At 35.7% G+C, this 22,361-nt stretch overlaps 10 non-coding genes across 10 annotated transcripts; all 10 read right to left on the bottom strand.

The window, feature by feature from the left end:
- Window positions 1-229: 229 nt before the first annotated feature.
- On the bottom strand, window positions 230-302 carry TRNAL-AAG (transfer RNA leucine (anticodon AAG)). The gene has a single exon. It is a non-coding gene; the product is annotated as a tRNA-Leu (tRNA).
- An 850-nt stretch (window positions 303-1,152) lies between these two features.
- On the bottom strand, window positions 1,153-1,224 carry TRNAP-AGG (transfer RNA proline (anticodon AGG)). The gene has a single exon. It is a non-coding gene; the product is annotated as a tRNA-Pro (tRNA).
- Window positions 1,225-2,071: 847 nt separating this feature from the next.
- On the bottom strand, window positions 2,072-2,143 carry TRNAP-AGG (transfer RNA proline (anticodon AGG)). The gene has a single exon. It is a non-coding gene; the product is annotated as a tRNA-Pro (tRNA).
- An 849-nt stretch (window positions 2,144-2,992) lies between these two features.
- On the bottom strand, window positions 2,993-3,064 carry TRNAP-AGG (transfer RNA proline (anticodon AGG)). The gene has a single exon. It is a non-coding gene; the product is annotated as a tRNA-Pro (tRNA).
- Window positions 3,065-7,590: 4,526 nt separating this feature from the next.
- Window positions 7,591-7,662, bottom strand: TRNAP-AGG (transfer RNA proline (anticodon AGG)). Its single transcript has one exon. It is a non-coding gene; the product is annotated as a tRNA-Pro (tRNA).
- An 848-nt stretch (window positions 7,663-8,510) lies between these two features.
- TRNAP-AGG (transfer RNA proline (anticodon AGG)) lies at window positions 8,511-8,582 on the bottom strand. Its single transcript has one exon. It is a non-coding gene; the product is annotated as a tRNA-Pro (tRNA).
- Window positions 8,583-10,357: 1,775 nt separating this feature from the next.
- TRNAP-AGG (transfer RNA proline (anticodon AGG)) lies at window positions 10,358-10,429 on the bottom strand. The gene has a single exon. It is a non-coding gene; the product is annotated as a tRNA-Pro (tRNA).
- A 9,226-nt stretch (window positions 10,430-19,655) lies between these two features.
- TRNAP-AGG (transfer RNA proline (anticodon AGG)) lies at window positions 19,656-19,727 on the bottom strand. The gene has a single exon. It is a non-coding gene; the product is annotated as a tRNA-Pro (tRNA).
- Window positions 19,728-20,577: 850 nt separating this feature from the next.
- On the bottom strand, window positions 20,578-20,649 carry TRNAP-AGG (transfer RNA proline (anticodon AGG)). Its single transcript has one exon. It is a non-coding gene; the product is annotated as a tRNA-Pro (tRNA).
- An 851-nt stretch (window positions 20,650-21,500) lies between these two features.
- Window positions 21,501-21,572, bottom strand: TRNAP-AGG (transfer RNA proline (anticodon AGG)). The gene has a single exon. It is a non-coding gene; the product is annotated as a tRNA-Pro (tRNA).
- Between the last annotated feature and the right edge of the window lie 789 nt (window positions 21,573-22,361).

The raw sequence follows: 22,361 nt of genomic DNA, 5'->3' as shown, positions 1-22,361 counted from the left end.
TGTAATTTCCTTTTTGACAGTTTTTAATTTGTCAAAATGAGACTTCTTTGAAGCCACTCAAGATTACTTAGACAAAATGGAATCTACAGTATACCCAATATACCACCAAATGGTTGACAGTTTACTAAATATGCATAAGTATATATTTTTTGATGGATTTTCAAAAGCAAAATTCACTTGATGCTTTTGACATCAATCAGATAATGGAACCATGGGATTTAAAAGAACCTGAGCTCGTCCTGGATTTGAACCCGGGACCTCTCGCACCTTAAGCGAGAATCATACCCCTAGACCAACGAGCCAACTGTATATGCTTTTTTTCATGTATACTAATGAAATTGGAAGTGAAACTGTTAGAATACATTAGTAAGTATTTTAAAATACTATCAGATAATAGAACTAAGCACTTTTAAAAGAACCTAAGAAAACAGGCTTATCCAGGATATGAACCTGGGGCCTTTTCCACTCAAAGCAAAAATCATACACCCAGACCAACAAGCCACAAGCTAAAAATTTCTTATTCAGATTTTACCATTTTTAAAGTAAAACTCAAATTATTTAATAAAAAAATGCAATAAGCTGGAAAAAAAGATGTTACATTTTAAAAATACCATAACAATTTAAAAATGTATTGGTAGCATAGCAAAAATGTTTCCTTAAGGTAAATTTTTGTCCAAGTATGCATATTTGGAAAGTTCAGTGCCAAGATTTAGGGGTTCCTATAGAGTTTGAACTTTTCTGATAGTTGGAACCTAAGACTTGTCTCATACTGTGTGCAACTTAAGCATACAGACCAAGAAGAAAGAAAAAACAAAAACCTGCAATTAATTGTTGACCTTTTTGTTTGTCAAAAAGAGCCTATTCTTTTAAGCCACTCATTGTTTCTTAGAAAAAAGCAAGGTAAGAGAAAAACCTGTAATTTCATTTTGACAGTTTTTTATTTGTCAAAATGAGACTTCTTTGAAGCCACTCAAGGTTACTTAGACAAAGTGGAATCTACAGTATACCCAATATACCACCAAATGTTTGACAGTTTACTAAATATGCTTAAGTATATACTTTTTTGATGGATTGGCAAAAGCAAAATTCACTTGATGCTTTTGACATCAATCAGATAATGGAACCATGGGATTTAAAAGAACATGAGAAGATGGGCTCGTCCGGGATTTGAACCCGGGACCTCTCGCACCCTAAGCGAGAATCATACCTCCAGACCAACGAGCCAACTGTTCATGCATTTTGATGCATACTAATGAAATTGGAAGTGAACCTTTTGGAATACATTAGTAAGTATTTTAAAATACTATCAGATAATAGAACTAAGCACTTTTAAAGAACCTGAGAAAACAGGCTTATCCAGGATATGAATCTGGGGCCTTTTGCACCCAAAGCAAAAATCATACACCCAGACCAACAAGCCACAAGTTAAATAATTTCTTATTCAGATTTTACCATTTTTAAAGTAAAACTCAAATTATTTAATAAAAAAATGCAATAAGCTGGAAAAAAGATGTTACATTTTAAAAATACCATAACAATTTAAAAATGTATTGGTAGCATAGCTAAAATGTTTCCTTGAGGTAAATTTTTGACCAAGTATGCATATTTGGAAAGTTCAGTGCCAAGATTTAGGGGTTCCTATAGAGTTTGAACTTTTCTGATAGTTGGAACCTAAGACTTGTCTCATACTGTGTGCAACTTATGCATACAGACCAAGAAGAAAGAAAAAAACAAAAACCTGCAATTAATTGTTGACCTTTTTGTTTGTCAAAAAGAGCCTATTCTTTGAAGCCACTCATTGTTTCTTAGAAAAAAGCAAGGTAAGAGAAAAACCTGTAATTTCATTTTGACAGTTTTTAATTTGTCAAAATGAGACTCATTTGAAGCCACTCAAGATTACTTAGACAAAATGGAATCTACAGTATACCCAATATACCACCAAATGGTTGACAGTTTACTAAATATGCATAAGTATATATTTTTTTATGGATTTTCAAAAGCAAAATTCACTTGATGCTTTTGACATCAATCAGATAATGGAACCATGGGATTTAAAAGAATCTGAGAAGATGGGCTCGTCCAGGATTTGAACCCGGGACCTCTCGCACCCTAAGCGAGAATCATACCCCCAGACCAACGAGCCAACTGTTCATGCATTTTGATGCATACTAATGAAATTGGAAGTGAACCTTTTGGAATACATTAGTAAGTATTTTAAAATACTATCAGATAATAGAACTAAGCACTTTTAAAGAACCTGAGAAAACAGGCTAATCCAGGATATGAACCTGGTGCCCTTTCCACTCAAAGCAAAAATCATACACCCAGACCAACAAGCCACAAGCTAAATAATTTCTTATTCAGATTTTACCATTTTTAAAGTAAAACTCAAATTATTTAATAAAAAAATGCAATAAGCTGGAAAAAAAGATGTTACATTTTAAAAATACCATAACAATTTAAAAATGTATTGGTAGCATAGCTAAAATGTTTCCTTAAGGTAAATTTTTGTCCAAGTATGCATATTTGGAAAGTTCAGTGCCAAGATTTAGGGGTTCCTATAGAGTTTGAACTTTTCTGATAGTTGGAACCTAAGACTTGTCTCATACTGTGTGCAACTTAAGCATACAGACCAAGAAGAAAGAAAAAAACAAAAACCTGCAATTAATTGTTGACCTTTTTGTTTGTCAAAAAGAGCCTATTCTTTTAAGCCACTCATTGTTTCTTAGAAAAAAGCAAGGTAAGATAAAAACCTGTAATTTCATTTTGACAGTTTTTTATTTGTCAAAATGAGACTTCTTTGAAGCAACTCAAGGTTACTTAGACAAAGTGGAATCTACAGTATACCCAATATACCACCAAATGTTTGACAGTTTACTAAATATGCTTAAGTATATACTTTTTTGATGGATTGGCAAAAGCAAAATTCACTTGATGCTTTTGACATCAATCAGATAATGGAACCATGGAATTTAAAAGAACCTGAGACGATGGGCTCGTCCAGGATTTGAACCCGGGACCTCTTGCACCCTAAGCGAGAATCATACCCCTAGACCAACGAGCCAACTGTTCATGCATTTTCATGTATACTGATGAAATTGGAAGTGAAACTGTTGGAATACATTAGTAAGTATTTTAAAATACTATCAGATAATAGAACTAAGCACTTTTAAAGAACCTGAGAAAACAGGCTAATCCAGGATATGAACCTGGGGCCTTTTCCACCCAAAGCAAAAATCATACACCCAGACCAACAAGCCACAAGCTAAATAATTTCTTATTCAGATTTTACAATTTTTAACGTAAAACTCAAATTATTTAATAAAAAAATGCAATAAGCTGGAAAAAAAGATGTTACATTTTAAAAATACCATAACAATTTAAAAATGTATTGGTAGCATAGCTAAAATGTTTCTTAAGGTTTATTTTTGTCCAAGTATGCATATTTGGAAAGTTCAGTGCCAAGATTTAGGGGCTCCTATAGAGTTTTAACTTTTCTGATAGTTGGAACCTAAGACTTGTCTCATACTGTGTGCAACTTATGCATACAGACCAAGAAGAATGAAAAAAACAAAAACCTGCAATTAATTGTTGACCTTTTTGTTTGTCAAAAAGAGCCTATTCTTTTAAGCCACTCATTGTTTCTTAGAAAAAAGCAAGGCAAGAGAAAAACCTGTAATTTCCTTTTTGACAGTTTTTAATTTGTCAAAATGAGACTTCTTTGAAGCCACTCAAGATTACTTAGACAAAATGGAATCTACAGTATACCCAATATACCACCAAATGGATGACAGTTTACTAAATATGCATAAGTATATATTTTTGATGGATTTTCAAAAGCAAAATTCACTTGATGCTTTTGACATCAATCAGATAATGGAACCATGGGATTTAAAAGAACCTGAGAAGATGGGCTCATCCGGGATTTGAACCCAGAACCTCTCGCACACTAAGCGAGAATCATACCCTTAGACCAACTAGCCAACTGTTCATGCATTTTCATGTATACTAATGAAATTGGAAGTGAAACTGTTGGAATACATTAGTAAGTATTTTAAAATACTATCAGATAATAGAACTAAGCACTTTAAAAGAACCTGAGGAAACAGGCTCATCCAGGATATGAAACTGGGGCCTTTTCCACCCAAAGCAAAAATCATACACCCAGACCAACAAGCCACAAGCTAAATAATTTCTTATTCAGATTTTACCATTTTTAAAGTAAAACTCAAATTATGTAATAAAAAAATGCAATAAGCTGGAAAAAAAAGATTTTACATTTTAAAAATACCATAACAATTTAAAAATGTATTGGTAGCAAAGCTAAAATGTTTCCTTAAGGTAAATTTTTGTCCAAGTATGCATATTTGGAAAGTTCAGTGCCAAGATTTAGGGGTTCCTATAGAGTTTTAACTTTTCTGATAGTTGGAACCTAAGACTTGTCTCATACTGTGTGCAACTTATGCATACAGACAAAGAAGAAAGAAAAAAACAAAAAACCTGCAATTAATTGTTGACCTTTTTGTTTGTCAAAAAGAGCCTATTCTTTTAAGCCACTCATTGTTTCTTAGAAAAAAGCAAGGTAAGAGAAAAACCTGTAATTTCCTTTTTGACAGTTTTTAATTTGTCAAAATGAGACTTCTTTGAAGCCACTCAAGATTACTTAGACAAAATGGAATCTACAGTATACCCAATATACCACCAAATGGTTGACAGTTTACTAAATATGCATAAGTATATATTTTTTGATGGATTTTCAAAAGCAAAATTCACTTGATGCTTTTGACATCAATCAGATAATGGAACCATGGGATTTAAAAGAACCTGAGCTCGTCCTGGATTTGAACCCGGGACCTCTCGCACCTTAAGCGAGAATCATATCCCTAGACCAATGAGCCAACTGTTTAAGCTTTTTTCATGTATACTAATGAAATTGGAAGTGAAACTGTTAGAATACATTAGTAAGTATTTTAAAATACTATCAGATAATAGAACTAAGCACTTTTAAAGAACCTGAGAAAACAGGCTTATCCAGGATATGAATCTGGGGCCTTTTGCACCCAAAGCAAAAATCATACACCCAGACCAACAAGCCACAAGTTAAATAATTTCTTATTCAGATTTTACCATTTTTAAAGTAAAACTCAAATTATTTAATAAAAAAATGCAATAAGCTGGAAAAAAAGATGTTACATTTTAAAAATACCATAACAATTTAAAAATGTATTGGTAGCATAGCTAAAATGTTTCCTTAAGGTAAATTTTTGTCCAAGTATGCATATTTTGAAAGTTCAGTGCCAAGATTTAGGGGTTCCTATAGAGTTTGAACTTTTCTGATAGTTGGAACCTAAGACTTGTCTCATACTGTGTGCAACTTATGCATACAGACCAAGAAGAAAGAAAAAAACAAAAACCTGCAATTAATTGTTGACCTTTTTGTTTGTCAAAAAGAGCCTATTCTTTGAAGCCACTCATTGTTTCTTAGAAAAAAGCAAGGTAAGAGAAAAACCTGTAATTTCATTTTGACAGTTTTTAATTTGTTAAAATGAGACTCCTTTGAAGCCACTCAAGATTACTTAGACAAAATGGAATCTACAGTATACCCAATATACCACCAAATGGTTGACAGTTTACTCAATATGCATAAGTATATATTTTTTTATGGATTTTCAAAAGCAAAATTCACTTGATGCTTTTGACATCAATCAGATAATGGAACCATGGGATTTAAAAGAATCTGAGAAGATGGGCTCGTCCGGGATTTGAAACCGGGACCTCTCGCACGCTAAGCAAGAATCATACCCCTAGCCCAACGAACCAACTGTTCATTCGTTTTTCATGTATACTAATGAAATTGGAAGTGAAACTGTTGGAATACATTAGTAAGTATTTTAAAATACTATCAGATAATAGAACTAAGCACTTTTAAAGAACCTGAGAAAACAGGCTAATCCAGGATATGAACCTGGTGCCCTTTCCACTCAAAGCAAAAATCATACACCCAGACCAACAAGCCACAAGCGAAATAATTTCTTATTCAGATTTTACCATTTTTAAAGTAAAACTCAAATTATTTAATAAAAAAATGCAATAAGCTGGAAAAAAAGATGTTACATTTTAAAAATACCATAACAATTTAAAAATGTATTGGTAGCATAGCTAAAATGTTTCCTTAAGGTAAATTTTTGTCCAAGTATGCATATTTGGAAAGTTCAGTGCCAAGATTTAGGGGTTCCTATAGAGTTTGAACTTTTCTGATAGTTGGAACCTAAGACTTGTCTCATACTGTGTTCAACTTAAGCATACAGACCAAGAAGAAAGAAAAAAACAAAAACCTGCAATTAATTGTTGACCTTTTTGTTTGTCAAAAAGAGCCTATTCTTTTAAGACACTCATTGTTTCTTAGAAAAAAGCAAGGTAAGATAAAAACCTGTAATTTCATTTTGACAGTTTTTTATTTGTCAAAATGAGACTTCTTTGAAGCAACTCAAGGTTACTTAGACAAAATGGAATCTACAGTATACCCAATATACCACCAAATGGTTGACAGTTTACTAAATATGCATAAGTATATATTGTTTTATGGATTTTCAAAAGCAAAATTCACTTGATGCTTTTGACATCAATCAGATAATGGAACCATGGGATTTAAAAGAATCTGAGAAGATGGTCTTGTCCGGGATTTGAACCCGGGACCTCTCGCACTCTAAGCAAGAATCATACCCCTAGCCCAACGAACCAACTTTTCATGCAATTTTCATGTATACTAATGAAATTGGAAGAGAAACTGTTGGAATACATTAGTAAGTATTTTAAAATACTATCAGATAATAGAACTAAGCACTTTTAAAGAACCTGAGAAAACAGGCTAATCCAGGATATGAACCTGGTGCCTTTTCCACTCAAAGCAAAAATCATACACCCAGACCAACAAGCCACAAGCTAAATAATTTCTTATTCAGATTTTACCATTTTTAAAGTAAAACTCAAATTATTTAATAAAAAAATGCAATAAGCTGGAAAAAAAGATGTTACATTTTAAAAATACCATAACAATTTAAAAATGTATTGGTAGCATAGCTAAAATGTTTCCTTAAGGTAAATTTTTGTCCAAGTATGCATATTTGGAAAGTTCAGTGCCAAGATTTTGGGGTTCCTATAGAGTTTGAACTTTTCTGATAGTTGGAACCTAAGACTTGTCTCATACTGTGTGCAACTTAAGCATACAGACCAAGAAGAAAGAAAAAAACAAAAACCTGCAATTAATTGTTGACCTTTTTGTTTGTCAAAAAGAGCCTATTCTTTTAAGCCACTCATTGTTTCTTAGAAAAAAGCAAGGTAAGAGAAAAACCTGTAATTTCATTTTGACAGTTTTTTATTTGTCAAAATGAGACTTCTTTGAAGCCACTCAAGGTTACTTAGACAAAGTGGAATCTACAGTATACCCAATATACCACCAAATGTTTGACAGTTTACTAAATATGATTAAGTATATACTTTTTTGATGGATTGGCAAAAGAAAAATTCACTTGATGCTTTTGACATCAATCAGATAATGGAATCATGGGATTTAAATGAACCCGAGAAGATGGGCTCGTCCAGGATTCGAACCCGGGACCTCTCGCACCCTAAGCGAGAATCATACCCCTAGACCAACGAGCCAACTGTTCAGGCGTTTTGATACATACTAATGAAATTGGAAGTGAACCTGTTGGAATACATTAGTAAGTATTTTAAAATACTATCAGATAATAGAACTAAGCACGTTTAAAGAACCTAAGAAAACAGGCTCATCCAGGATATGAACCTGGGGCCTTTTGCACCCAAAGCAAAAATCTTACACCCAGACCAACAAGCCACAAGCTAAATAATTTCTTATTCAGATTTGACCATTTTTAAAGTAAAACTCATATTATTTAATAAAAAAATGCAATAAGCTGGAAAAAAAGATGTTACATTTTAAAAATACCATAACAATTTAAAAATGTATTGGTAGCATAGCTAAAATGTTTCCTTAAGGTAAATTTTTGTCCAAGTATGCATATTTGGAAAGTTCAGTGCCAAGATTTAGGGGTTCCTATAGAGTTTTAACTTTTCTGATAGTTGGAACCTAAGACTTGTCTCATACTGTGTGCAAGTTATGCATACAGACCAAGAAGAAAGAAAAAAACAAAAACCTGCAATTAATTGTTGACCTTTTTGTTTGTCAAAAAGAGCCTATTCTTTGAAGCCACTCATTGTTTTTTAGAAAAAAGCAAGGTAAGAGAAAAACCTGTAATTTCATTTTGACAGTTTTTAATTTGTCAAAATGAGACTTCTTTGAAGCCACTCAAGATTACTTAGACAAAATGGAATCTACAGTATACCCAATATATCCCCAAATGGTAGACAGTTTACTAAATATGCATAAGTATATATTTATTTATGGATTTTCAAAAGCAAAATTCACTTGATGCTTTTGACATCAATCAGTTAATGGAACCATGGGATTTAAAATAATCTGACAAGATGGGCTCGTCCGGGATTTGAACCCGGGACCTCTCGCACCCTAAGCGAGAATCATACCCCTAGACCAACGAGCCAACTGTTCATTCATTTTTCATGTATACTAATGAAATTGGAAGTGAAACTGTTGGAATACATTAGTAAGTATTTTAAAATACTATCAGATAATAGAACTAAGCACTTTTAAAGAACCTGAGAAAACAGGCTAATCCAGGATATGAACCTGGGGCCTTTTCCACCCAAAGCAAAAATCATACACCCAGACCAACAAGCCACAAGCTAAATAATTTCTTATTCAGATTTTACCATTTTAAAAAGTAAAACTCAAATTATTTAATAAAAAAAAATGCAATACGCTGGAAAAAAAGAAGTTACATTTTAAAAATACCATAACAATTTAAAAATGTATTGGTAGCATGGCTAAAATGTTTCCTTAAGGTAAATTTTTGTCCAAGTATGCATATTTGGAAAGTTCAGTGCCAAGATTTAGGGGTTCCTATAGAGTTTGAACTTTTAAGATAGTTGAAACCTAAGACTTGTCTCTTACTGTGTGCAACTTAAGCATACAGACCAAGAAGAAAGAAAAAAACAAAAACCTGCAATTAATTGTTGACCTTTTTGTTTGTCAAAAAGAGCCTATTCTTTTAAGCCACTCATTGTTTCTTAGAAAAAAGCAAGGTAAGAGAAAAACCTGCAATTTCATTTTGACAGTTTTTAATTTGTCAAAATGAGACTCCTTTGAAGCCACTCAAGATTACTTAGACAAAATGGAATCTACAGTATACCCAATATACCACCAAATGGTTGACAGTTTAATAAATATGCATAAGTATATATTTTTTTATGGATTTTCAAAAGCAAAATTCACTTGATGCTTTTGACATCAATCAGATAATGGAACCATGGGATTTTAAAGAATCTGAGAAGATGGGCTCGCCCGGGATTTGAACCCAGGACCTCTCGCACCCTAAGCAAGAATCATACCCCTAGCCCAACGAGCAAACTGATCATGCTTTTTCATGTATACTAATGAAATTGGAAGTGAAACTGTTGGAATACATTAGTAAGTATTTTAAAATACTATCAGATAATAGAACTAAGCACTTTTAAAGAACCTGAGAAAACAGGCTAATCCAGGATATGAACCTGGGGCCTTTTCCACCCAAAGCAAAAATCATACACCCAGACCAACAAGCCACAAGCTAAATAATTTCTTATTCAGATTTTACCATTTTTAAAGTAAAACTCAAATTATTTAATAAAAAAAATGCAATACGTTGGAAAAAAAGAAGTTACATTTTAAAAATACCATAACAATTAAAAAATGTATTGGTAGCATAGCTAAAATGTTTCCTTAAGGTAAATTTTTGTCCAAGTATGCATATTTGGAAAGTTCAGTGCCAAGATATAGGGGTTCCTATAGAGTTTGAACTTTTGTGATAGTTGGAACCTAAGACTTGTCTCTTACTGTGTGCAACTTAAGCATACAGACCAAGAAGAAAGAAAAGAAAAAAAAAACCTGCAATTAATTGTTGACCTTTTTGTTTGTCAAAAAAAGCCTATTCTTTTAAGCCACTCATTGTTTCTTAGAAAAAAGCAAGGTAAGATAAAAACCTGCAATTTCATTTTGACAGTTTTTTATTTGTCAAAATGAGACTTCTTGAAGCCACTCAAGGTTACTTAGACAAAATGGAATCTACAGTATACCCAATATACCACCAAATGGTTGACAGTTTACTAAATATGCATAAGTATATACTTTTTTGATGGATTGGCAAAAGCAAAATTCACTTGATGCTTTTGACATCAATAAGATAATGGAACCATGGGATTTAAAAGAACCTGAGAAGATGGGCTCGTCTGGGATTTGAACCCAGGACCTCTCGCACCCTAAGCGAGAATCATACCCCTAGACCAATGAGCCAACTGCTGATGCTTTTTCATGTATACTAATAAAATTGGAAGTGAAACTGTTGGAATACATTAGTAAGTATTTTAAAATACTATCAGATAATAGAACTAAGCACTTTTAAAAAACCTGAGAAAACAGGCTAATCCAGGATATGAACCTGGTACATTTTCCACTCAAAGCAAAAATCATACACCCAGACCAACAAGCCACAAGCTAAATAATTTCTTATTCAGATTTTACCATTTTTAAAGTAAAACCTTAAATTATTTAATAAAAAAATGCAATAAGCTGGAAAAAAAGATGTTACATTTTAAAAATACCATAACAATTTAAAAATGTATTGGTAGCATAGCTAAAATGTTTCCTTACGGTAAATTTTTGTCCAAGTATGCATATTTGGAAAGTTCAGTGCCAAGATTTAGGGGTTCCTATAGAGTTTGAACTTTTCCGATAGTTGGAACCTAAGACTTGTCTCTTACTGTGTGCAACTTAAGCATACAGACCAAGAAGAAAGAAAAAAACAAAAACCTGCAATTAATTGTTGACCTTTTTGTTTGTCAAAAAGAGCCTATTCTTTTAAGCCACTCATTGTTTCTTAGAAAAAAGCAAGGTAAGAGAAAAACCTGCAATTTCATTTTGACAGTTTTTAATTTGTCAAAATGAGACTTCTTTGAAGCCACTCAAGATTACTTAGACAAAATGGAATCTACAGTATACCCAATATACCACCAAATGGTTGACAGTTTACTAAATATGCATAAGTATATATTTTTTTAATGGATTTTCAAAAGCAAAATTCACTTGATGCTTTTGACATAAATCAGATAATGGAACCACGGGATTTAAAATAACCTGAGAAGATGGGCTCGTCCGGGATTTTAACCAGGGACCTCTCGCACCCTAAGTGAGAAACATACCCCTAGACCAACAAGCCAACTGTTCATGCATTTTGATGCATACTAATGAAATTGTGTCAGGCCCGGGTGTTTTTGTGAATCCGTTAACCCGGAACCAACCACAGGTGTAGGTGCTGGGCTATGAAGAAAGCAGGGAGGACGAAGAAAGTTCCGATTCATATATTTATTCAAAATAATAATTCAGTAAAGGGTTAACTGACAAGTTGGTAATCATCATATTATACTGAAGTATTGCAGGAATAATATGCAAGAGAAAACTCAAAAATAAATAAAAGAAATGTTCATGGAAACATATGCAAAACAAGCTGATGAATAAATGTTGGATTGTCCAAATATAAACAAGCTTTGATGCAGAACTGCAGAATGTGATTAACTGGATAATGCAGACATGAAGAGATAACTGTAAGGATTTGCAATGGAGTTTTGAGAGTTAACTGAGAGACTGTGAAGAATTATCCTTGTTATGACAACATAGCAAATATAAACAAACTTTGATGCTGAACTGTAGAATGTTATTAACTGGATAATGCAGACATGAAGAGATAACTGTAAGGATTTGCAATGGAGTTTTGAGAGTTAACTGAGAGACTGTGATGAATTATCCTTGTAATGACAACATAGCAAAAGTACTGAATTGGGTTACTTGCGGGTTCCGGAGATCACTGTGAAACTGTAGTAGAAGACAAGGTGATGAATGGGTTAAATGCAGAGTTGAACAAACGAACAGCTGAGAGAAATGAGATCCTGCAGACTTTGTAGGATAGGCAGACTGACAAGGTAACCTCATGCAGGACACTGGGAATCCAAGTATTTCCAATAGGTGTGCAATTGACTGATAGCACAATGGAGAGCCGGTAGATCTTTGGCAGTGAAGGCTGCAAACGGACCTCTGGGAACGGAGGCGATATCTGGACCACGGGAATCACACAGGAATGCACGGAGAGAGTTCAGAGCTAGAGCACAGCTTTGATACAACAAAGCACTGGCTCAGAGTAACATAATCCCAGCCTACTTAAAGGCAGCACAAGCACGGGATTGGCTTACACCTGCCCACAGGTGTTTTCACAAGTGCTCTGTATTAGCTATTTGGTCTCCAACATGGCCACCTCCTATACAGCAGACACACCGCAGTGCCTTAGGCCATTTGGTCCCCGCACTCACAGTTCCCAGACTCTGCATCACCTGTGCCATTGATCACGCCGTGTCCCCACACGGGCGCACAGCACCGCAAGCAACCGCACTGGCAATGGATGAACCCCAGAACCCGCAGAGGTGAGAGACCGGTTCGTGACAGTACCCCCTCTTCTACGGGTGGTCTCCGAACACCTTTGAACCTTGTCAGGATTTTTGGAGAAGTATTTCTGTACCAGTCTTGGAGCATGAACATCTTCAGAGAAAACCCAGGATCTCTCCTCCGGACCGTAACCCTTCCAGTCGACCAGAAACTGTAAACGACCATATCGGGAACGTGAGTCCACAATCTCTTTAACTTCAAATTCCTCATTCTGCAAAGAGTGAACTTTAGGAGATTTGGACTGGGTAGTACGAAACTTATTGAGAATCAAAGGCTTCAGTAAAGATGTATGAAAGGCGTTTAGGAATTCTCAAAGACGGTGGCAATTTGACTTTGTATGACACAAGGTTGAGTACCTTTACAATGGGAAATGGACCAATAAACCTGAGAGCAAATTTCTTAGAAGGAACTTTGAACTTGAGATTGCGCGTAGAAATCCAAACTTGGTCTCCCACTTAGTAATTCGGTACAGCTTTACGTTTTCTATCTGCAAAAGATTTATAACGAGTGGAAGTTTTGACCAAGGACTTACGTACACAACTCCAGATGCTAGATAGACGTTGAAGCTCTTGATCTGCTGCTGGAACCTCTAGGGCTGGCAAAGGATGAAACTCTGGTGGAGAACTTCTTGGACTCTTATGTTGGGCACATTTAGGACATGCTGCTATAAACTCTTGGACATCGGCTTTGAGACGTGGCCACCAATAAGACTGTTGAATAAATTCGAGAGTCTTTAGAACCCCATGATGACCCATGAAGGAAGAGGAGTGAGCCCAGGTAAGCAGCCGTTTTCGGAGACTTGTGGCAACAAAGGTCTTGCCAGGCGGAGGAACTGGAGAGGTTCGAGTCATTAAAAAGGACGTAGGATTCACAATGGCTTGATTCGTGGTAGCATCATTTAATTCAGAAGAAGCAAAGGGCCGGGAAAGGGCATCTGCCTTTTTGTTCTGAGACCCTGGACGATAGGTGAGTTTGAAATCAAATCGTGAGAAGAAAAGCGCCCATCGAGCTTGTCGTGGATTCAAACACTGAGCTGACTGCAGATATAGAAGATTCTTATGATCAGTATAAACTGTAATGCGATGTTGAGCTCCTTCTAGAAGGTATCTCCACTCCTCAAATGCCAACTTGATGGCAAGTAACTCTTGGTCACCGATTGCATAATTACGTTCTGCCGGGAGGAACTTACGGGAGAAATATCCGCAGGGATGGACCTTTTTATCTTCAAAGACTTGTGACAACACAGCTCCTACTGCTTCTGTAGATGCATGCACCTCTAATAGAAAGGGACGATTCAACTCAGGCTGTCGAAGAATGGGGGCTGACACAAAGGCTTGCTTTAAATCAGAGAAGGCTTTGATTGCTTCAGAAGACCAGTTCGTAGGATTTGCTCCCTTGCGAGTTAGGGCTGTGATAGGAGCAGCTAACGTAGAATAATTCTTAATGAATCTCCTATAGAAATTAGCAAAGCCAAGAAATCGCTGAATCCCCTTGAGAGTTGTAGGAGTGGACCAATCCCGGATAGCTCGCGTCTCTGGGATGGATAGCGGATGAATTTGTCCCCTAGGAGGGGTCTTGCCCGGAACCAGGACGACTGGGCAGTCCCATTCACTATGAGGAGGTAGAGAGTCTGCTGCTTGCTTACTGGAAACATCCGCAAGGGATTGATACACCGGAGGTAGATCGGAAAGGCTAATTGACCGAAGAGGTACAATTGCAGCTACACAGTCCTTGGTACAAGATTTACCCCATGAAAGGACTTCCATGGTTTGCCAATTGAGTTGAGGATTATGTTTCTGCAGCCAAGGTAAACCAAGTATCACATCTTGAGAGGCTTTGGGAATCACGTAGAAGGAGAGGTATTCGGAATGGAGCTCACCAACTTTCATCTTGAGACATACGGTTCGATGAGTAATTATACCATCTGGAATTCGACTTCCATCCACTGCTATAACGGCAACTGCTGCTTCCAGAGGCATGGTTCGAACTTTAGACCGCATGACAAAGGCTGAGGAGATGAAGTTCTCGGCTGCCCCGGAATCTAGGAGAGCTGAAACTTTCACTGTAGAACTTGGAACTTCTAATTGAATAGACAAGGTCGGCTCTTTCCCAGAACGTGATTCTAGAGTAACTCCTAGCTTAACCTCTCTTGAATAAGCTAGGAGGCGAGAGTTTCCCGGTCGGAGTTTGCAGAATTTAACTAAATGTTCGGAGGACCCACAGTACATGCAGAGGTTACCCTGTCGACGACGAAGTCGTTCCTCCTCTGTGAGGCGAGAGCGCCCAATCTGCATAGGTTCTTCAGTCATTACTGGAGACTGTGATGAAGAATCTTGTCGAGGTCTAGGATGATCACGTGGACTGGATCGCTCTGCCCTGGATTTCTCTAAACATCGCTCCCTGTGACGTAGGTCAAATTTGTTACAGAGAGAAATCAATTCATCCAGTTTAATTGGCACATCCCGGATAGTTAAATCATCCTTGATTCTCTCTGAAAGTCCATTCCAAAACGCGGCGATCAGGGCCTCCTCATTCCAGTTTAACTCTGAAGACAACGTGCGAAACTGAATAATATATTGACTGACAGGACGTAAACCTTGACGTAGACGGAGAATCTCCAAGGATGCTGAGGTGGTCCTGCCTGGTTCGTCAAAGATTCTCCGGAAGGAAGATACGAACTCTTTGTAATTAGAGAGGATAGGATCACCTCTCTCCCATAATGGTGATGCCCACTCCAGAGCCTGACCGGAGAGGAGGGCAATAATATATGCAACTTTAGAACGAGCTGATGGGAAACTGGAGGACAACAGTTCGAACTGGATCTCGCATTGATTCAGGAATCCTCTGCAAAGTTTTGGGGTTCCGTCAAACTTACTCGGAGAGGGTAACTGCAAGCGGGACGTAGGTAGCGTCACAGGAGAAGCTGTAGTGGTAACTGGGACATCCAGGGTTGGACTCTGGACTTGGAACGTTTTAATAGCCGTATGAAGAGTCTCTAAACGGTCTGCCATAGTTTGCATAAACTGCACTATTTGTGTCTGTATAGACTCCTGATTTTCCAGACGGGAAAGGATATCTGACGTAGCACCGTCTCCTGCAAATTGGTCACTTGACGGATCCATGTGGCCAGTGCTTACTGTCAGGCCCGGGTGTTTTTGTGAATCCGTTAACCCGGAACCAACCACAGGTGTAGGTGCTGGGCTATGAAGAAAGCAGGGAGGACGAAGAAAGTTCCGATTCATATATTTATTCAAAATAATAATTCAGTAAAGGGTTAACTGACAAGTTGGTAATCATCATATTATACTGAAGTATTGCAGGAATAATATGCAAGAGAAAACTCAAAAATAAATAAAAGAAATGTTCATGGAAACATATGCAAAACAAGCTGATGAATAAATGTTGGATTGTCCAAATATAAACAAGCTTTGATGCAGAACTGCAGAATGTGATTAACTGGATAATGCAGACATGAAGAGATAACTGTAAGGATTTGCAATGGAGTTTTGAGAGTTAACTGAGAGACTGTGAAGAATTATCCTTGTTATGACAACATAGCAAATATAAACAAACTTTGATGCTGAACTGTAGAATGTTATTAACTGGATAATGCAGACATGAAGAGATAACTGTAAGGATTTGCAATGGAGTTTTGAGAGTTAACTGAGAGACTGTGATGAATTATCCTTGTAATGACAACATAGCAAAAGTACTGAATTGGGTTACTTGCGGGTTCCGGAGATCACTGTGAAACTGTAGTAGAAGACAAGGTGATGAATGGGTTAAATGCAGAGTTGAACAAACGAACAGCTGAGAGAAATGAGATCCTGCAGACTTTGTAGGATAGGCAGACTGACAAGGTAACCTCATGCAGGACACTGGGAATCCAAGTATTTCCAATAGGTGTGCAATTGACTGATAGCACAATGGAGAGCCGGTAGATCTTTGGCAGTGAAGGCTGCAAACGGACCTCTGGGAACGGAGGCGATATCTGGACCACGGGAATCACACAGGAATGCACGGAGAGAGTTCAGAGCTAGAGCACAGCTTTGATACAACAAAGCACTGGCTCAGAGTAACATAATCCCAGCCTACTTAAAGGCAGCACAAGCACGGGATTGGCTTACACCTGCCCACAGGTGTTTTCACAAGTGCTCTGTATTAGCTATTTGGTCTCCAACATGGCCACCTCCTATACAGCAGACACACCGCAGTGCCTTAGGCCATTTGGTCCCCGCACTCACAGTTCCCAGACTCTGCATCACCTGTGCCATTGATCACGCCGTGTCCCCACACGGGCGCACAGCACCGCAAGCAACCGCACTGGCAATGGATGAACCCCAGAACCCGCAGAGGTGAGAGACCGGTTCGTGACAAATTGGAAGTGAACCTGTTGGAATACATTAGTAAGTATTTTAAAATACTATCAGATAATAGAACTAAGCACGTTTAAAGAACCTAAGAAAACAGGCTCATCCAGGATATGAACCTGGGGCCTTTTGCACCCAAAGCAAAAAATCATACACCCAGACCAACAAGCCACAAGCTAAATAATTTCTTATTCAGATTTTACCATTTTTAAAGTAAAACTCAAATTATTTAATAAAAAAAATGCAATATACGCTGGAAAAAAAGAAGTTACATTTTAAAAATACCATAACAATTTAAAAATGTATTGGTAGCATAGCTAAAATGTTTCCTTAAGGCAAATTTTTGTCCAAGTATGCATATTTGGAAAGTTCAGTGCCAAGATTTAGGGGTTCCTATAGAGTTTGAACTTTTATGATAGTTGGAACCTAAGACTTGTCTCTTACTGTGTGCAACTTAAGCATACAGACCAAGAAGAAAGAAAAAAAAAAAAACCTGCAATTAATTGTTGACCTTTTTGTTTGTCAAAAAGAGGCTATTCTTTTAAGCCACTCATTGTTTCTTAGAAATAAGCAAGGTAAGAGAAAAACCTGTAATTTCATTTTGACAGTTTTTAATTTGTCAAAATGAGACTTCTTTGAAGCCACTCAAGATTACTTAGACAAAATGGAATCTACAGTATACCCAATATACCACCAAATGGTAGACAGTTTACTAAATATGCATAAGTATATATTTTTTATGGATTTTCAAAAGCAAAATTCACTTGATGCTTTTGACATCAATCAGTTAATGGAACCATGGGATTTAAAATAATCTGAGAAGATAGGCTCGTCCAGGATTTGAAGCCGGGATCTCTCGCACCCTAAGCGAGAATCATTCCCCTAGACCAACGAGCCAACTGTTCAAGCATTTTTCATATATACTAATGAAATTGGAAGTGAAACTGTTGGAATACATTAGTAAGTATTTTAAAATACTATCAGATAATAGAACTAAGCACTTTTAAAGAACCTGAGAAAACAGGCTAATCCAGGATATGAACCTGGGGCCTTTTCCACCCAAAGCAAAAATCATACACCCAGACCAACAAGCCACAAGCAAAATAATTTCTTATTTAGATTTTACCATTTTTAAAGTAAAACTCAAATTATTTAATAAAAAAAATGCAATACGCTGGAAAAAAAGAAGTTACATTTTAAAAATACCATAACAATTTAAAAATGTATTGGTAGCATAGCTAAAATGTTTCCTTAAGGTAAATTTTTGTCCAAGTATGCATATTTGGAAAGTTCAGTGCCAAGATTCCTATAGAGTTTGAACTTTTATGATAGTTGGAACCTAAGACTTGTCTCTTACTGTGTGCAACTTAAGCATACAGACCAAGAAGAAAGAAAAAAAAAAAACCTGCAATTAATTGTTGACTTTTTTGTTTGTCAAAAAGAACCTATTCTTTTAAGCCACTCATTGTTTCTTAGAAAAAAGCAAGGTAAGATAAAAACCTGCAATTTCATTTTGACAGTTTTTTATTTGTCAAAATGAGACTTCTTGAAGCCACTCAAGGTTACTTAGACAAAATGGAATCTACAGTATACCCAATATACCACCAAATGGTTGACAGTTTACTAAATATGCATAAGTATATACTTTTTTGATGGATTGGCAAAAGCAAAATTCACTTGATGCTTTTGACATTAATAAGATAATGGAACCATGGGATTTAAAAGAACCTGAGAAGATGGGCTCATCCGGGATTTGAACACGGGACCTCTTGCACCCTAAGCGAGAATCATACCCCTAGACCAATGAGCCAACTGTTAATGCTTTTTCATGTATACTAATAAAATTGGAAGTGAAACTGTTGGAATACATTAGTAAGTATTTTAAAATACTATCAGATAATAGAACTAAGCACTTTTAAAGTACCTGAGAAAACAGGCTAATCCAGGATATGAACCTGGTGCCTTTTCCACTCAAAGCAAAAATCATACACCCAGACCAACAAGCCACAAGCTAAATAATTTCTTATTCAGATTTTACCATTTTTAAAGTAAAACTCAAATTATTTAATAAAAAAATGCAATAAGCTGGAAAAAAAGATGTTACATTTTAAAAATACCATAACAATTTAAAAATGTATTGGTAGCATAGCTAAAATGTTTCCTTAAGGTAAATTTTTGTCTAAGTATGCATATTTGGAAAGTTCAGTGCCAAGATTTAGGGGTTCCTATAGAGTTTGAACTTTTCTGATAGTTGGAACCTGAGACTTTTCTCATACTGTGTGCAACTTAAGCATACAGACCAAGAAGAAAGAAAAAACAAAAACCTGCAATTAATTGTTGACCTTTTTGTTTGTCAAAAAGAGCCTATTCTTTGAAGCCACTCATTGTTTTTTAGAAAAAAGCAAGGTAAGAGAAAAACCTGTAATTTCATTTTGACAGTTTTTAATTTGTCAAAATGAGACTTCTTTGAAGCCACTCAAGATTACTTAGACAAAATGGAATCTACAGTATACCCAATATACCACCAAATGGTAGACAGTTTACTAAATATGCATAAGTATATATTTTTTTATGGATTTTCAAAAGCAAAATTCACTTGATGCTTTTGACATCAATCAGATAATGGAACCATGGGATTTAAAATAATCTGAGAAGATAGGCTCGTCCAGGATTTGAACCCGGGATCTCTTGCACCCTAAGCGAGAATCATACCCCTAGACCAACGAGCCAACTGTTCATGCATCTTTCATGTATACTAATGAAATTGGAAGAGAACCTGTTGGAATACATTAGTAAGTATTTTAAAATACTATCAGATAATAGAACTAAGCACTTTTAAAGAACCTGAGAAAACAGGCTAATCCAGGATATGAACCTGGGGCCTTTTCCACCCAAAGCAAAAATCATACACCCAGACCAACAAGCCACAAGCTAAATAATTTCTTATTCAGATTTTACCATTTTTAAAGTAAAACTCAAATTATTTAATAAAAAAAATGCAAAACGCTGGAAAAAAAGAAGTTACATTTTAAAAATACCATAACAATTTAAAAATGTATTGGTAGCATAGCTAAAATGTTTCCTTAAGGTAAATTTTTGTCCAAGTATGCATATTTGGAAAGTTCAGTGCCAAGATTTAGGGGTTCCTATAGAGTTTGAACTTTTATGATAGTTGGAACCTAAGACTTGTCTCTTACTGTGTGCAACTTAAGCATACAGACCAAGAAGAAAGAAAAAAACAAAAACCTGCAATTAATTGTTGACCTTTTTGTTTGTCAAAAAGAGCCTATTCTTTGAAGCCACTCATTGTTTTTTAGAAAAAAGCAAGGTAAGAGAAAAACCTGTAATTTCATTTTGACAGTTTTTAATTTGTCAAAATGAGACTTCTTTGAAGCCACTCAAGATTACTTAGACAAAATGGAATCTACAGTATACCCAATATACCACCAAATGGTAGACAGTTTACTAAATATGCATAAGTATATATTTTTTTATGGATTTTCAAAAGCAAAATTCACTTGATGCTTTTGACATCAATCAGTTAATGGAACCATGGGATTTAAAATAATCTGAGAAGATAGGCTCGTCCAGGATTTGAACCAGGGATCTCTCGCACCCTAAGCGAGAATCATACCCCTAGACCAACGAGCCATCTGTTCATGCTTATTCATGTATACTAATGAATTTGGAAGTGAAACTGTTGGAATACATTAGTAAGTATTTTAAAATACTATCAGATAATAGAACGAAGCACTTTTAAAGAACCTGAGAAAACAGGCTAATCCAGGATATGAACCTGGGGCCTTTTCCACCCAAAGCAAAAATCATACACCCAGACCAACAAGCCACAAGCTAAATAATTTCTTATTCAGATTTTACCATTTTTAAAGTAAAACTCAAATTATTTAATAAAAAAAAATGCAATACGCTGGAAAAAAAGATGTTACATTTTAAAAACACCATAACAATTAAAAAATGTATTGGTAGCATAGCTAAAATGTTTCCTTAAGGTAAATTTTTGTCCAAGTATGCATATTTGGAAAGTTCAGTGCCAAGATTTAGGGGTTCCTATAGAGTTTGAACTTTTATGATAGTTGGAACCTAAGACTTGTCTCTTACTGTGTGCAACTTAAGCATACAGACCAAGAAGAAAGAAAAAAAACAAAAGCCTGCAATTAATTGTTGACCTTTTTGTTTGTCAAAAAGAGCCTATTCTTTTAAGCCACTCATTGTTTCTTAGAAAAAAGCAAGGTAAGATAAAAACCTGCAATTTCATTTTGACAGTTTTTTATTTGTCAAAATGAGACTTCTTGAAGCCACTCAAGGTTACTTAGACAAAATGGAATCTACAGTATACCCAATATACCACCAAATGGTTGACAGTTAACTAAATATGCTTAAGTATATACTTTTTTGATGGATTGGCAAAAGCAATATTCACTTGATGCTTTTGACATCAATCAGATAATGGAACCATGGGATTTAAAAGAACCTGAGAAAATGGGCTCGTCCGGGATTTGAACCCGGGACCTCTCGCACCCTCAGCGAGAATCATACCCCTAGACCAACGAGCCAACTGTTCATGCATCTTTCATGTATACTAATGAAATTGGAAGTGAACCTGTTGGAATACATTAGTAAGTATTTTAAAATACTATCAGATAATAGAACTAAGCACTTTTAAAGAACCTGAGAAAACAGGCTAATCCAGGATATGAACCTGGGGACTTTTCCACCCAAAGCAAAAATCATACACCCAGACCAACAAGCCACAAGCTAAATAATTTCTTATTCAGATTTTACCATTTTTAAAGTAAAACTCAAATTATTTAATAAAAAAAATGCAATACGCTGGAAAAAAAGAAGTTACATTTTAAAAATACCATAACAATTTAAAAATGTATTGGTAGCATAGCTAAAATGTTTCCTTAAGGTAAATTTTTGTCCAAGTATGCATATTTGGAAAGTTCAGTGCCAAGATTTAGGGGTTCCTATAGAGTTTGAACTTTTCTGATAGTTGGAACCTAAGACTTGTCTCTTACTGTGTGCAACTTAAGCATACAGACCAAGAAGAAAGAAAAAAAAAACCTGCAATTAATTGTTGACCTTTTTGTTTGTCAAAAAGAGCCTATTCTTTGAAGCCACTCATTGTTTCTTAGAAAAAAGCAAGGTAAGAGAAAAACCTGTAATTTCATTTTGACAGTTTTTAATTTGTCAAAATGAGACTTCTTTGAAGCCACTCAAGATTACGTAGACAAAATGGAATCTACAGTATACCCAATATACCACCAAATGGTTGACAGTTTACTAAATATGCATAAGTATATATTTTTTTATGGATTTTCAAAAGCAAAATTCACCTG

This window comes from Pseudophryne corroboree, chromosome 3, assembly GCF_028390025.1.
Source record: "Pseudophryne corroboree isolate aPseCor3 chromosome 3, aPseCor3.hap2, whole genome shotgun sequence".
NCBI classification, from domain to species: domain Eukaryota; kingdom Metazoa; phylum Chordata; class Amphibia; order Anura; family Myobatrachidae; genus Pseudophryne; species Pseudophryne corroboree.
The sequence above is the reverse complement of the archived record's forward strand: the minus strand, read 5'-3'. Positions and strand labels throughout refer to the sequence as shown.